This window comes from Ovis aries, chromosome 20 (genome assembly GCF_016772045.2).
Source record: "Ovis aries strain OAR_USU_Benz2616 breed Rambouillet chromosome 20, ARS-UI_Ramb_v3.0, whole genome shotgun sequence".
NCBI classification, from domain to species: Eukaryota; Metazoa; Chordata; class Mammalia; order Artiodactyla; family Bovidae; genus Ovis; species Ovis aries.
Window position 1 is genome coordinate 13,651,381 of NC_056073.1, and position 14,541 is coordinate 13,665,921.

The 14,541-nt window shown below is 42.0% G+C and overlaps 1 pseudogene; it reads right to left on the reverse strand.

Annotated features, from left to right (window-relative positions):
- The window catches only part of LOC101106468 (transcription initiation factor TFIID subunit 9-like), a 31,444-nt pseudogene that overhangs the window by 1,015 nt on the left and 15,888 nt on the right, over positions 1–14,541 (reverse strand).

The following is a 14,541-nucleotide window of genomic DNA, read 5'->3' on the forward strand; positions in this document are numbered from 1 at the left end:
GATATTAAACCTCCCTGCTGAGATCTTATTTTTATTATTATATTTTTCAACTCTGCAACTGTTTATTCAGTTTCTTTCAAAAAAATCCAGGTCACTTTTTTATGGTTTCCAGTTCCATGCTATAATTTTCAGATTGTCTTTTTCGCTTACTGAATATACTACACATAGTTTTTCTTGGTAGTCTGACTCTAGTAATTTTAATATCTGCAGTCCTATAGCCTACTTTTTTTCACTTCACATTATATTGTTCACATAATGTTACTCAGTTTCCTGTCTTATAATTCTGGTATCTGAATAATATTCTGTTGATCAAATGAGTGGTAGTTTCCTCATTTATAAGACAGGAATATTCCTACCCCTTGGGGTAGCTGCCTTGCTCACAATAATTAGTCTCACAGGGTATACTCTAAGTAATTACTTCTGTCCTTCTGTATCTTTGCAATGATTATGACTTTAAAAATTATGTTTGTGAGTAGATGGGGTCTTAAAGAAAACATGGAGAAATGAAATAATTTTATTGGGTATTTGGATTCCGTATGTTAAAATTTTCCATTATTTATCTTTAAATATGTTTATGTACTAAACATAAATCATAAAAGTAAAATTAAGTTCCTTAAAGGTAAAAAGGTAATATTTTATATTTTAAATGAACACTTCCTGTGTACCAGGCCCTATTCTAAGCTCTTCACATGTATTAGCTCATTTGACCATCTCCCAGCAACCCTCTTTGAAAGGTATAATTATTAGTCCTACTTAACAGATGGTAAAGTTGAGGCCCAAGAGGGTTAAATAACTTTCTATGGTCATACAATTAATAAAGGGCAAGGCCAGGATTCTAATACAAGCAGTCTGGCTCCAGAAATCAGTTTGTTAAATATTGGTATATGAAAAAAAAAAAAAATGGAGAGGAAACAGGAAAGAAAAAGCAAGAGCATCAAGTGTGCCTCCACCAGTACACCTCATTATCACATCTTCTTTGACATCCCCAGCTCCATTCTGTACTAATCTTAGAGAACCAGGGAAAGAGGTGAAGAGAAAAAAGACAGTGTTCCAGGTACTACGGATGTGTAACAAGTCACCCTTCATGGCAGAAAGTAGCCATTTGTTTTACCCATGGATTTCATGGGTCAGAAATTCAGAAAGGGTAGAATGAACAAGGTTTGTCTCTGTCTCACAATGTCTAAAGCAGCTTTTTTTTTTTTTTGAGTTAAAAAATGTATTTCAGATAAAGTTATCTCCATAATTAAGGTTAAAGTAAATGCGCTTCCCTGAGTCCATTATTTCAGGTGGCTGAGTCTTCAGATGGAAGACTTGAAACAGGATAGACATTAGACAGTCAGCTGAAGGCTCCTTCACTCGTCTGGCTGTTGATGATGGTCACTGGCTGGGAGTCTCAGAGACTCTTTGTGAGGACCTCTCCAGGGGGACTTCCCTCAGAGACTAGATTGAGCTTCCTCATAGCCCAAGGTTGGCATCAGCCAGAGTTAGCACTTTTAGAGAAAGAGAAAAACAGATGGAGAGAGGGAGAGGGTGGGAGAACGAGAATAAGGCTGAAACTTTTATGATCTGTCTGGGAACTTACATAGTATCTCTCCTACATTTGTAGATGAAGGAGACGCAAAAGATGCAGGTTCAATCCCTGGGCTGGGAAGATTCCCTGGAGGAGGCAATGGCAACCCACTCAAGTATTCTTGCCTGGAAAATTCCATGAACAGACCACCTGGTGGGCTACAGTCCATGGTTTTGCAAAGAGCTGGACATGACTTAGCACACAGCGTGATTTCCTACCATACTCTGTTGGCTGACATAGCCATGACCTCCCCAGTCTGAGTTAAAAGAGAGACAGCCACATTATAAGAAAACTATATGAGGTGGGATGTGCAAGTGAAAGTCGCTCAGTCATGTCCAACTCCTTGGGACCCCATGGACTATACAGTCTGTGGAATTCTTCAGACCAGAGTACTGGAGTAGGTAGCCTATCCCTTCTCCAGGGGATCTTCCCAACCCAGGGATCGAACCCAGGTCCCCCACACTGGAGGTGAATTCTTTACCAACTGAGCCACAAGGAAAACCCAAGAATACTGGAGTAGGTAGCCTATCCCTTCTCCAGGGGATCTTCCCAACCCAGGGATCGAACCCAGGTCCCCCACATTGCAGGTGGATTCTTTACCAGCTGAGCCGCAAGGAAAGCCCAAGAATACTGGAGTGGGTAGCCTATCCCTTCTCCAGGGGATTTTCCCAACCCAGGTATTGAACTGGGGTCTCCTGCATTGCAGGCAGATTCTTTACCAACTGAGCTATGAGGAAAGCCCATGAGGTGGGATATATATATGCCAATATACATGTGAGTTGGGATATATATTGGCAAATATATTATGCCTGAGAAGCGATATACAAAAGTTCATTTCTGTGTTGTACTGAAGCCAACAGAAAGAAGAGTGGTGATTTAGGCAGTCTTTTTTAAGTTAAACATAACAGCTAACAGAAAAATATGCATCTTCACCAAGAGTAATGGTGAATGAACAGATATACTAATTTACATAAATACAAATGACTTTAACAATCTTTATAAGTCTGCCCTGATTGATTTATAAACTACCTCTGATATTTTACAGGAGGACACATTCTGGAGGAAGAAAAAGTCTGATTTCATGTATCATGACTGGTCTTTATATCTGAGGACCACACTGAGAGTACATCTGTGGGACAAGGCTTCCCATTAAGCAGACAGATTATTTAATAGCAAGAGCGCATATGATGTGGCAATTTGGTTCTTATGTGTAAATTATTACACAAATAGACACTTTGTAGGACAGAAAATGCATCTTTTGTGTCACTGATCAACAATGACAACAAAAGATTAATTTTAAGAAAAATAAATATGATCTTTCAACAAACATGGTCAATGAGACCAGATTGAACATTCAATTTATGAGATGATACTGATGCCTATAACAAACCAACAGATTATGATATAATACGCCCTCTTGAATATCAAAAACCCTGAAATATAAGAGAATGTTCTGCATTCACTGGCTTTACCTAAAACTCTGGGTATAAGGTCAGAGGCAAAGCCTGAATGGTTAGAAGGAGCTGACTGTGCCTTTCCACTGTATCATGGAAGGCATAACCAGTTCTGAAGCATCCCTACTCCAGTATGCATCAGATGAAGTGGGGGTGAATTTCAAACCAAAGAGGCTCAATAAAATCCTATTTAGGAACAAATCAATATGTATTAAAATTAAATCCAAGTTCTCAGCCTGTGCAAAAACATTTGTAAGTTACTAGCAAGATTTTTCTTTTTCTTAAAAAAAAAAAGTTTGCTTATTTATTTGTTTATCTGGGTCTTAATTGTGGCACGTGGGATCTTTTTTAGTTGTGGCATGCGAACTCTTACTTGCAGCATGAGGGGTCTAGTTCCCTGACCAGGGATCAAACCCAGACCCCCTTCAGTAGGAGCCCAGAGTCTTAGCCACTGGACCACCAGGGAAGTCCTGCAAGATTTTCTTTAAGGAAAATGATCATAATTACCAAATTCAGAGGCATCAAAGCTAGACACGGACACAAAACACAATCCTATCCAAGGCAGATGGATATGTGGGTTGGACCAAATGTTTTATGGGAACTTCAGGAGATGTGCAGCTAAGATGGTTGGAGGGAGGACCGGGAAGAATGAAACTTCTTTTCTGGACCATTTCTCATGCCTGCCCAAGCCCTCCGGATCATGTGAGCTCCTTCTCCTCATGCCAAGCTTTTTGGCCCCTTCCATTGTGGTAGCAATACAACAGCAACAAAGGCAGTTCTGAAGCAAGATGTAATGATTATAATAACTATCTAAGAATCTCCTTGTGTGTACATTATTTATCCTCACCATTGGCAATTGACAAGTTATACATAGATCACCTGCTTGTGTTTTGTTTAAGTCACAAACATTTTCTTTTATGGTGGCGGGAGTCTGTTGAAGTAAGCAGTAAAAGAATACTGGGGATATAATTTAATAGGGTTTGTATAAATCAGAAATGAGTCCAAATTTCATGTAAAAGAAAAAAAACTAGAGGATGCCTATATAAAAATTTTCCTCTTGAAGTAAGTGATTTTTAAATAATTTTAAAATATGCTCTTGAGCTGAAAAAACATGGATGTTGGGAAAACTCATTTTGCATGCAAAAGGAAAAAGAGATATCTGGAGAATGCTTATGTATTTTGCTGTCTTATAGTGGCCCTCAGTTGCTGGACAGTTCTGAAAGTGTGTCTGTGGAGACACATTCAGCTTAGTGCCACATAGAGTCTGAGGCTGCAGTGCTGTGAATGCTGACAGGTGACATCTGCCTTCCTCTAGGCCAGGGGTCCCCAACCCTGGGACATGAACTGGTACCTGTTAGGAACCAGGCTGCACAGCAAGAGGTGAATGGCAGGTAGAATGAAACCACCACCCCCTCTCTGTGCCTCCCCATCTAAGGGAAAATTGTCTTCCACAAAACAAGCCCCTGGTACCAAAAAGGTGGGGGACCACTGCTCTAGGGCATCCTGGAGTTCTTGGCTGACTCTCTACTGGAGGACAGAAGAAGCTTGCTATCCTTTGTGGAGCAAACTTGGAAAATGACATTATATGACCAGCTCACTCATAGTTAACATGGACGGAACACATTAGGTGGGTCCCTTCCCTTGTCTGACGGTGGAACTGATGGCCCACTCCAATTCTCTCTCCCTTAGCCATATTATGTGATTTGGAGCATGACTGCAGTTGTTGACACAGCAGTCTCCTTACCACACTGCAGGGGGATGCCACTCCCTGCCCGGGATCATCAGAATATATTCTCTGTGTTCCTACTTCTTGATGGCTGCTACTTTTACTCCTCCTCAGTGGCTTTCAAAGGCCTCATTTTCCATTTGCCAATCTCAGCCAATAATTTCCTTCCCTCCGGCCACAGAGTTTAGAGAGCTGCCTTGGTCGCTCGAATCACGTGTCAGACCCACCTCCAGCTCCTGCATCCATATTTCCGTGTAGGGAGGTTGTTTATGAAAGGCCAAGGGGCCTGTTTCATTTCTCCATTGTCTGGAGTGCACCCATCAGTGCATGGAATTATGCAACATATTCATGGCTTCTGAAAATAATGCTTACTGTGTCTCTTGGAAAATCAGGATAAAATTCACTTCAAATAAGATGACCAATGTGAACTTAAAAAAGAAACCCACAAGAACTCACTTTTTGAAACAAAACAGAAGCTTTTTTGGCCTGAGCAATGTCCTCAAGTTTATTTCCAGTAAAGGATCATTACAGAGACAAATAGCCCAACAGTTACTGTTACTGGATGCAAGATGGTGTGCCCAATGTACAGAGGGACCAAACAAAATGAAAGATTGGATTCTGGAGTAGAGAAAAGTTTATTGCAGGACATGCAAGCAGAAAGGGTGACTTGTGACCCCTCAACCCCAAACTTCTTGAAATGTTTCAACACAGCATTTTTTATTGGCAAAGAATTTATTTTTTAAAAATTTATGTTTAATTGGAGGATAATTGCTTTACAATTTTGTGTTGATTTCTGCTGCACAACAACATGAATCAGTCACAAGTATACATATATCTCCTCCATCTTGAGCCTCCCTCAAGAGCACAAAGCTGAGTTTCCTGAGTTTTATAGTATCTGCAAAGCATTTTTAAAGGTAAGGTGAAGGAGGGGTGTGGTTAGTTGTTAAAGACTTCTCTGGTCGAAATCTTTTGTTCTTGCTACCATCAGCTTCCAATGTTCCTATAAACCTCTAACAAGACAAATGTTCTTCTCTTTTCAGCAACTTTTAATCTCTGTAAGAATGGAAAAGTGTTACCCCTTCAAAGAATGGACTGTCCTATATGTTTCAGGCTATGGGCTACGTTCTTTTTTTTTAATATTTATTTTTGTTTGTTTGGCTGTGCCAGGTGTTAGCTGCCACCATTTCTGCCTACCCCAGAATCCATATGCTGAAAAGGTATAGCCTCTGTAAGACCAGACTGCAAACTTCTTGAAATCAGCTCCTAAAACTTAAATTCCCTTGCAATCTCAAGAATGTTTAACACATCATCATGTGTAGGGTAGGTCCTCAGATATTGTTCACTTGGCCATGGTTCAGCTTCCAGTTATGTGACGTAAGATAAACATTGGATAATACAGGCTGGGTTAAATTACCTCTACATATTAGCTCTGACATTTATAAGCGGAATTTCTAAGGTCTTGAGCTACTGGAAAAATATACAAAGTATAGGGCGATTCCTTCCTATCATCACACAAATAGTGAAATACTCTCTCGGGAGGTTGACCTTCATTAGGTCGCTCACATTAGTTGAAAATGTATTTCAACTGAGCTTGAACCCTCACTTGAACATTCTTCTTAGAGGATTTCAGCCGCTCTTCGAGTTTCAGCTACCTCCTTAAAAGTGGATGATTCTCGAACGCTTTCCAACTCCTATCCCTTTCAGGAGCTCTAGACTACTCACTCAGCTCTTCATTGGAAATCTTCACCGGGCATTCAAAAGCCAACTAAAAATTAACATGTGCAAAGCTAAACTCTAAATCTGCTTTTCCTATTTCAAATATTATTTTATAACATTATCCTCCCTAATGGACCCCAGCTAGAAACCTAGGCATCATCCTTGACTTTTTCTTCAATCTTACTCTCCGGAGATACAGTGAGTTGCCATATCCCATCTTGTTTGCCTTCTCAGCTTATTTTATTTTTCACAGTTTTTTGAGATTTAATTTACATTTCATAAAATTCACTCACTTTAAATAGGTCCTTCAATGTGTCTCAATAAATGCATCGAGTTGGGCAACTGTCGTCACAATTTGGTTTTAAAACACTCCCGTTACGCTGGAAAGTTCTCTGCCCCTCTCTGTACTCCCACCCTGGCCTCAAACAACCGCCTATCTCTTTCTACAGTTGTGCCTTTTCTAAAAATCCCAGGTAAATGGAATTACATAATATGAAGTCTTTGTATCTGGCTTCTTTCACTTCCCGTGATGTTTTGAGATCCGCTGGTGTTGCACGTAGCGGTAGCTTGTTCTTTTGTTGTTGTTTTGTTCAGTTGCTCAGTTATGTCCGACTCTCTGCAACCTCCTGGACTGTAGCACACCAGGCTTCTCTGTCCTTCACAACCTGTGGAGTTTGCTCAAATTCATATCCATTGAATCAGTGATGTCACCCAATCATCTCATCCTCTGTTGATCCCTTCTCCTTCTGCCTTTAATCTTTCCCAACATCGGGGTCTTTTCCAACGAGTCAGGTCTTCTCATCAGGTAGTCAAAGTATCGGGGCTTCAGCAGTTCCTTTTATAGTTACTAGTATTCCATTTTAGGAGTATACCATAGTTTGCTTATTTATGGACATTTGATTGCTTTTCCAGTTTTTGGCTATTGTGACTAATATTGCTAAGAACATGCTCATACAAGTCTTAGTGTGGATACAGGTTTTTGTTTCTCTTGGGTAGAGATCTAGAACTGGAGTTGCTGGTTTATATGGTGAGTATATGTTTAACTTTTAAAGGAACTGCTGTAGTTTTACAAACTGGATGCTCTAGTTTACGAACCACCATCAGCGTATTTAGGTTCCAGTTTCTCTGTATCCTCATCAACTTGGAATTGTCCATCTTTTAATAGTTGAGATTTTGTTCAGCCACTAAGTCATTTCCAACCCTCTGTGACCCCATGGAGTCCGCCAGGCTCCTCTGTCCATGGGATTCTCCAGGCAAGAAGACTGAAGTGGATTGCCATTTCCTTCCAGATCAGGGATCAATCAAACCCATGTCTCCTGCTTTGGCAGGTGGGTTCTTTACCGCTGAGCCACCAGAGAAGCCATCTTTTAACAGTAGCCATTCTAATAGGAGTAGCAGCACATTTCATTATCATTTATTTTATATTTTCCCAAGGACCAACGATGTTGAGCATCTTCTCATGAAATTTGCATCCATTTATCTTCTTTGGTAAGGTATCAATATCATTTGCTTTTTCTTTATTGAGTTGTTTGTCTCTTATTATAGGGTCATAGAAGTTCTTTGTACTTCCTGGATATGAACCTTTTATTGGATATATGTTTTGCCAATATTTTCACAGAGTCTGTGACTTGCCTTTTCATTTTCTTCATGGTGTCTTGGCTGGATGGCATCACGGACTCGATGGACGTGACTCTGAGTGAACTCTGGGAGATGGTGATGGACAGGGAGGCCTGGCGTGCTGCGATTCATGGGGTTGCAAAGAGTCAGACACGACTGAGCGACTGAACTGAACTGATGGTGTCTTTTGAAGAGCCAATATTTAGGTTCTTAACTTTTGAATGTGGCTCATGCCTCTCTTCCCAGAGCCACTTCTTTCAGCTCAGCTCTTTTCTATTCATGGCTGAATTTTTGTAGTAGCCTACTGACTAGTCTCTTTATCTCCCCATTGCATTTTCTAAAATGACCTTTGCTTTCGGGACTAAGTAGAAGTTCTGTAGCCACACATATGTGACAACTATAGAGGGATGCCCCTCACATTGCTTCCCAAACAACCTGCTGCAGAGAGCATGGTGACTGTCAGGGTCCAGCCACCAGAGCTGTGGATCCGCCACAGCACTCACTCCAGGGACACTCTTGTTCCAAACCGCACAAGACAGTGACTGAACTCAATGCAAGACTCTGCTAACAGGCGACCCCTGCTGAGGAGCTCCTAATCAGCTTTGCCAAGACTTTCTCAGGGTTTTGCTGCAGTCTCTGGAGCTTTTCCAACCCAATTTCTTCATTCCTCATTTTTTTAAAAAAAATTTTCTAAGTTTCATTGTGAATTGTTCCTTTTTTTTTTTGAGTCTATATTGAATTTGTTGGACTTCCCAGGTGGTGCAGTGGTAAAGAATCCTCCTGCCAATGCAGGAGATGCAAGAGATGGGGTTTCAACCCCTGGGTAAAGAAGATGCCCTTGGAATAGGAAATGGCAACCCACTTCAGTATTCTTGCCTGGAAAATTCCATGTGTAGAGGAGCCTGGAGGGCTACAGTCCATGGGGTCACAAAGAGTTAGACACGACTAAGCACACACACTGAATTTGTTACCACATCCCTTCTGTCTTATGTTTTACTTTTTTTGGCCACGAGGCATGTGGGATCTTAGTTCCCTGACCAGGGATCAAACCCGCAACCCCTGCCTTGGAAGCTGAAGTATTAACCATTGGACTGCAAGGAAGTCCACTTCCTTCCTTCTTTCCTTTCGCAGGTGTCAAACCTGCATCACAATCTGAAGGCTCTTCTAGCCTGCTCCTATTTCCTCTCCGTTTATCCTTCTTGGTGTTTTTCTCAATAAACCTCTCACATGTCTAGTCCTATCTTGGCATCTGCTTCTCAGTAACCCACCTGCCACAACAGGCAAGGCCATTCCTGATCCAGTCCCCACTGTAATCTTGCTGACTCTTCAGTTGTCAGTGAACTGGTGTCTTCTTCCAGTTCATGATGACTATAGAAGAAACCGGGGCGTCTTCTGCCAGTTTGCTCTCTTTTGTTCAGACTTCTGAAGCAGCAGAAGGAAAATCCATCTGCCATAGTAGAAAGGCTATGACAATGTGCTGAGGAAGCCTTATTTGAGTAACGTTAGGCAGGAAATTAGCCATGAGCAACAAAAGGTGGCCCCATTGACTAAATGTGGAATAGCCCCTAATCTCAAGCTATTTGGCAGCCCCTTCCCAAACACACACCCCATCAGTACTCCAAAATGGTCAAGGGACTGGAAAAAAAACCCCACAGGCTGACTGGAGAGATTATCTCCACTCTGGCACATCTGCACAACTCATGCTATCATGTCCTTAGATAACCTTTGGTGGCCATCAGTTCAGTTCAGTTTAGTTCAGTCACTCAGTCGTGTCCGACTCTTTGCGACCCCATGAATTGCAGCACGCCAGGCCTCCCTGTCCATCACCAACTCCCGGAGTTCACTCAGACTTACGCCCATATAGGGTTCATTAAGTGTTCATAAATATCCTACAAATGGATACATATAATTATAACAAACTGAATTATGGGAAGGGCATGTGCAGTGGAGCCTCTTCTAATGTAAACTGCAGCTGTCAGTTAAGACTGTCAATCAACAGCCTCCTGGATTGTACAAAAGAACCTTGCCTTAAAAACCCTGCACCCCAGATCTCCCCAAGGCCATTGGCTTCCTTGGCCTGGCCCGCCTCTCTCTTGAGGTGTTCTCTCTATTCTCTCTTTACCTTCAATAAACTCTCCTGCAACAGGTAAAACCTCAGATTCTGTTTTGCATTCTTACCAAGAACTGAGGCCCACAGGAGGAGGGGTCTCCAGACTCTCTTCCGCTAACAGTAAGAAGAGGAGGAACTCCAAAGAAAATTCAACCCTTCTAAAGAATGTGTACCCTCAACACCTTTTGAGCTGTGGATGTTGGAGGAAGGGAAAAAAACCCTTTTCGATAGGGAGTTATTCTCCTTGTACCCATAAATAAATTCACTCTTCCTTGCAAAACCCAATGCTTCTGACAGTGCTCAAATGTGCTGTTAGAGGGGTTTTGTCAGTAGTGAGAGACAGCAGGCAGGCATGCTGAATTTATCATCACAGGAATCTCATGGGGCTCTTAAAAGGTTGCAGGGCTCTGGGTCCCAATCCAAACCTCCTACACTAGATTTTCCAGAGAAGGGCACTGGGAAGAGTACTTTGGACAAATGCCCCATTACAATGTTTGAAAAATACTGGTAGAGTGATTAAGATTATAAGTACTAAACCTAGCCTGATTAGTTTGATTCTCTGGCTTTTTCTAGCTGTGTAATCTTGGACAAGCTCCTTTGTTTTCTCATCTGTGAGATGCTATAATGAGCAGTACTTCTCGTATTGGTTTCTGTGAACACACAAAGAGCTAATGGTTTCGGTATGTGTAGGACAGTGTCTGTTGTTTGTGGTTTAGTTGCTAAGTCATGCCTCACTCTTTTTGTGACTCCATGGACTGTAACCTGCCAGACCCCTCTGTCCATGGAATTTCCCAGGCAAGAATATTGAAGTTGGTTGCCATTTCCTTCTCCGGTGGTGGCGGGGGTGGGGGGTCTTCCCAACCCAGAAATCGAACCCGAGTCTCCTGCATTGCAGGCAGATTCTTTACCATTGAGCCACCTGGGAAGCTCAGGACATTGCTTATTAAAATTTAACTCTTTTTATTGTTGCTATTGTTATCATCACCAACATTATAAGTCTTATTAGTGACAAATTGAATGCTGCAAAATCATGAGCAGCTTCCAGGTGTTATGCTAGGATCCAGTAGGGAGACAGTATGTTTTTGAAGGGTATGGTTAGAATACAGAAATGAGCACGACCTACCACCTGCTCATAGCTAGTTGAGTTTTTCCCTACCCAGCCACGTTCTCCCATCTAATCTCCATCATCTAGGGCATTCATTAGTCAGCTCTCTGCCAAGATTAGGAGTGGGCTCGGTGGTTGGTACAGACACAAGCTAATAGTCTTTGATCTAGATTTAGGAGAGGCTCTGAGAAAAGTCTCTTAGTCATCAGTTCAGAGTTCACATCCCAGGGAATCGTATTAGAGAAGTGAATGACCCTGAGCAAATTATTTAAGCTCTCTGAGCTTTTATTTCCTTAATTTCCGAATGTTTTCTACCTCTCCAGGCTACTGTGAGGCTTAACTAGCGAGATGATGGATGTAAACCCCCATGCTGGGGGCTGAAGAAATGGGCAGCCCACCTTGTTTCATTAGGACTGTTTTTAGTTCACTGAGATAACCTATCCGCAGACCCTGGATGAGCCCAGCTGTCTCCCTTGGAGGGGAAAATTTCAAGACCCAAAAGGCTCCCCCAACTGCCAGACTTATAACTCAAATAAGCCATCTTCACTGTGAATGTCTCAGCGGTGTGTGGGAATTGTCACTTCTCACCTGTATATTGTCTTGTCATTTACTCCTACAGTCCAGGAGTGGCCGTTCCAGGGTCATTTAAAAATACTGAAAGAAAGACATAGCTCAACAAACCCAGTTCTTTCCCCAAACTTTGGCTTTGGTTTCATCAACATGGCTTTTAATTCTCGCCCCCTGCCTCAATGGTGAGTGCACATGGCCTTTGTAAACATGTCTTCAAAATGTCTTCAAAGTTTACAAAATGAACTTTGAAACAGGGCAGTAAATAATATCACCAAAGCAGCAGTCATTGAGAAAATGATCTCTTTAAATGGGCTAATGTTTTGGACTTTGATGTGTCCAAATTTCAGAGGATTATATATATATAAACCTGTTGATATAAACTTTATTCTTAAAAAAATTAGGACATTTCCTAAAGCAGTTGCCAAAGTGGTGCCTAATTTGGAATTGTTCTTTCCACCCTGGTTTGCAAGGGATTTGCTATGGGGTAAGAGTATGTAACAGAGACTGCAAATCAAGATTTGCTTCTTACAGATTTCCAAGCTTAAGGAAAGAGTCCCACAAAATGGATTAGAAAGTACTTGAAATCTCTCTGAAGTGAAGGGTAGGATTATGCAAAGATAGTAACAGGCAGTTCATAACCTTTTTGCTATTTTTCAAGTGTGATGGTGAACTCCTGCAAGCTAATAAAACATAGAAATAGAGACGTAACAAAAACTTTTCGGTGCTGAGAATGAAAACACTGGGATAGTCTAAAAAATTTGCCAGATAAGCAGCTCATGTTCAAAGGTGAAATAAGTCATACACATTATATGATTGATTTATTTAAACATGGGTCTATACTTCAGGGAAAAAAATGATTTCTGAGGAATAGAATGAAATTCTGGAGGCAGTTGCCAAGACATCCCTTGGAGAAGAATTGTGTCTACTTAGATAAAGCTGGGATGGAGTCATGTGAGGTGGAATGCCAACTCCCAGGAAGCTGAGCCACAGCAGATGTTTATGTCCTTTGTACAAAAAGGAGAGGTTATGCCTAGGGTAACAGGAAGAACCTCCTTTCCTTGACAAAGGACAAACATTAAGTAGAATCCTACTAAAAGGGTTTTAGAAAGGCCCATAGATGAGGGCCTTTATATACCACAGCCCGAGTGGCAGTAGGCAAGTCCTCCTTTCCTGGTGTGAGTTGGGAGACTGTTGTAGGTGTTTATGACAGGGACTTTCCTGGTGGTCCAGTGGTTAAGAATCCACCTGCCAATCTATGGAACACAAGTTCGATCCCTGGTCCCAGAAGATCCCACATGACACAAGGCAGCCAAGTCCATGTGCCACAACTACTGAGCCCACACACTCGACAGCCCAGGCTCTGCAACAAGAGAAGCCTTTGCCAATGAGTAGCCCATGCACTACAGCTAGAGAGTAGCCCCCACTTTTAGCAACCAGAGAAAGCCCCCTCATAGCAGCAAAGACCCAGCACAGCTGAAAATAAATAAACAAAAAATATTATTAAAAAAAAGATCTTTATGAGAGTCTTGCCCAAATTCAGAGATTTAAAGCACATCCCAGTGCAACCTGGCAGAGAGATATTTTTTAACCTTAGTCCTTGGCGTGTTTTTTATTCTTTTATTCTTGCATAACAAATTATCTCAAAACTTGGGGCTTGAAATAACAAGCTATTATTTTTCATAATTCAGCAAAAATGTGATCAGTTTTCTTCTCCAAGTGGTGTCCGCTGGGGAACTTGGAAGCATTCAGCTGGTAACTGGGCTGGGAGGTCCAGGAAGACTATGCTCACAGGTCTATTGACCTGGTGCCCCATTAGGCTGCCTCTGCATATGGCTAGCTTGGGCTTCCTTACAGCATGGTAGTCTCAGGGTAGTCTGGCTGCTGATGTGGCAGCTGGTTTCGCCAGGTCTTAAAAGTTACCACTTGCCACTTTTGTAGCATTCTGTTAATCAAAGCAAGACATAGGGCCAGTCCAGACTGAAAGGGAAGAGACATGGGCCCCTCATCTTGATGGTGTAGCATGCACCTTTCTTCATCTTAAAGGAGGAAAAGAACGGATGGTAGCCCTCTCTGGAGAGTCTCTGCCATAGTCTGAGAAGGTGGGGCTGGCAGCTGATGGCTTTGGAGAAGAGCGTGAAATCAGGCTAAGCCGGGGAGAGCTGCATCTGGAGGCAAAGCTGATGTGTGAATGGTTATTAACGTTTAGGCAGTTGGGCACCAAACTTCAGGTAGGAGTTCAGACATAGTGCAACAGGAAGCTGACCCTAAGGAATCCTAGGGGCAAGGAGTAAAGGAATCTAGGAATATTATGCCAACATGAATCAGGCTTCCCACAATTCCATGGATTTTTTTTAAAAAGTCAAACATCAGACATCCCTTGTGGTCCAACAGTTAGGAATCTGTCTGCCCATACAGAGGACATGGGTTCTATCACTGGTCCAGGAAGATTCCACATGCTACAGGGCAACTAAGCCCATGTCCCACAGCTATTGAGCCTGTGCTCAGGAGCCCCTGCTCTGCAACAAGAGAAGCCACTGCAATAAGAAGCCTGAGCATCACAACTAGAGTGTGTGCTTTGCTTGCCGCAACTAGAGAACGCCGATATGCAGCAACAAAGACCTAACACCGTCAAAAATAAAGACATAAAAATTTACAAAAAATCCAATGATGTAT